The sequence below is a fragment of the Pteropus vampyrus genome, unplaced genomic scaffold (assembly GCF_000151845.1).
Source record: "Pteropus vampyrus isolate Shadow unplaced genomic scaffold, Pvam_2.0 Scaffold41, whole genome shotgun sequence".
Taxonomy (NCBI): domain Eukaryota; kingdom Metazoa; phylum Chordata; class Mammalia; order Chiroptera; family Pteropodidae; genus Pteropus; species Pteropus vampyrus.
Window position 1 is genome coordinate 10402504 of NW_011888822.1, and position 2575 is coordinate 10405078.

The 2575-nt window shown below is 33.1% G+C and overlaps 1 pseudogene; it reads left to right on the forward strand.

Annotated features, from left to right (window-relative positions):
• Positions 1–244: 244 nt before the first annotated feature.
• Positions 245–363, forward strand: LOC111738666 (annotated as a pseudogene).
• The last annotated feature ends 2212 nt before the right edge of the window (positions 364–2575 follow it).

Genomic DNA, 2575 nt, shown 5'->3' on the forward strand with positions numbered 1-2575 from the left:
TCACCATGATCTCTAGTCTATTTTTCTGGGACTTCCACTGAAAGCATACTAGACATTCTGTTCTCCATGTATCTTAAACTGTCACATTTTGCACCTCGGTCTCACACTACTATATTTGAGTAGTTTCTTTGGATCTGTCTTTTAGTTCTCTAGTTCTCACTTTAACAGTGTCTAAACTATTGTATAATCCACACATTAAGTTTAATTTTCAACAGTTACATTTCTTATTTCTAAAAATTAATTTGTCTATGGCCATGCCACTCTGAACAAGCCCTATCCCGTCTGATCTAGGAAGCTAAGCAGGGTCAGGCCTGGTTAGTACTTTAATGGGAGACCACCTAGAAAGACCAGTTGCTGTAGGCGTAAAAAATAAAAATGAAAATAAGGGATTGTAAACTGACAAGGAAATCTGTGAGGTCAACTAAGGATTGCCTTGCCTAAAAAATAAAAATAAAAATAAACATAAAAAATAAAAAAGTAAAAATCAATTTGGTCGTTTTTGATCATTTTTCTTTGCTTGTTCATTTTTTATTCTACTTTTTATTTATTGAAACTTTTACTACACCAGTGTTTTATATTCTATGTCTAGTAATTCCATTATCTATACTCTTCAGGTGGGGACTTAAAACTTCAATGTTTATGCTGACTCTCACTCATAATGCCTTATTTTATTTTGTTTTTGGTGATTTCCTTTCTATTGTGAGCTCAAATTTTGCTGAATTTGACCTGTAGAAATTGCAAAGGCTTACATTTGGGATTAATTAATCAAAAGAGAATTTGCAGTTTTAGTGTAGGACCACTTTAGCACTTTTCAAGTTTCCAGCTTAATGCAGGAATCAGAGGTTTAGTCTAATCGACAAGCAGCAGCCCACAGGTAAGCCTCCTTGTCCCAGCACTGGTACTGACATTTACTTTTAGGACTTCTCTGGCCTTGTTGGGATCAAATGGATTAATTAATTTGTTTCCCTAACTTTATTGAGAGCCCAGCAATGCATTTAAAATACACTAGATGTATTTTCATCTAGGCTCTTGGTTGTATTGAGGCATAAAGGCCTTTCTAGATATTTAGTCCACCATTATTAGAAGCACTAAATCTAAAAGTAACAGGTTTTCATTGTAGAATTTGGAAAATCCGTAAAAGCCAAAATCAAAAAGAAAAATAAAATCCCTATCACTGAGCCATTCAGATTACCCCAGGTAATAAGTTGATGTCATACATAAACACATATTCAAGAATACAAATATAAACATTTATAGGTAGATAGAATTTTTCATACTATTTAGATGAAGAATGCCAAATATATGATCTAATTGTTTTCGCCACTACCTTCTTCACCCACACACGACAGACATCAGTCAACAAATTCATATCAAAAATTATAGGCAACAAGTATCAGTCAATTTGAGTTAGCTGGTACATAAGTTGATAGTCTTTTTTTTCTTTTTTAAAAAGTTAATAATGTTTATTTATTTTTCAGAGTCTTTAGAAGTTAAAATCAGCAGAAGCAATTTTATGAAACGCAAATAAAAAGAATTATATTATTTTTAACTAATGAAATTTTCATAAAATGTAGTACAGAGAACATAATTAGGAAGTAAAACTGTCATCCCCCAAAATAGTAAATGTCAACAAAAATATGGCATGGGAGGAAAACGTTCCAGGTATCAGCATGCATTAACATATATATTATAAATGAGATGTGTTATGCCACAAATAATGTTCACCCTAATGAATACTACATCTTTACTGAATATCTAAAATATATCAGAACTATACTGGCAGTTAGAGGTGCAGAAAGGAGACATAGCTCTGTCCTCAACGATCTAAATTTTGTTCATAAAGTTTTTAGTTCAAGAAGTCAGCCAACTACAAACCCTATTCAGCCTGCCTCTTGATATGTTCATAGAGTTTTATTGGAACACAGTCATTTTTATTTGTTTATGTATTGCCTATGGCTGCTTCTGTGCAAACACAACAGAGTTGAGTAGTTACAACCTAGAAGGTATGGCTGAAAATATTTATTTTCTGGGCCTTTACAGAAAATGTTTGCTGACCCTTATGAGTTATTCAGAGGTTAATTATGCAAATTTAAAAGTTGGCAAGAACCTAGATGTTCTACATTTCTTCCAGCTTTTCTGCTGAAAATTTACCTACTTTGCTGCTTCCTATACCTTCCCCTACATCCAACTTACCACTTCACTCTTATTCTAAAGTAGCCTTGCCTTAAGGCTTGACTCCTACTATAAATTGCCAAGACCTGCTTGAAGGTAAATAACTCCTAGGCATCTGCTAAACCATGGTTAATCTCATCCAGTACAATTCAAATCTGCTTTCTTTTATCCAAATTTAGGCCGTCTATTTCCATATTTACATGCACACTCTACCATTTGCTTCTATTAACAAAAACTAGAAAAAAAGAAAAATGACATAGAAATTCCAAATTTATAGTTACAAAATTAAGACTTCTGCAAATGAGTGAAGGAATCTTAGGGTGTTATTTGAGTTAGACCTCCAGGGACAAGAGGAATTCTGATAAGTATGAGGAGTAGAAAAATTATTTTAGTCAAAGAGAAT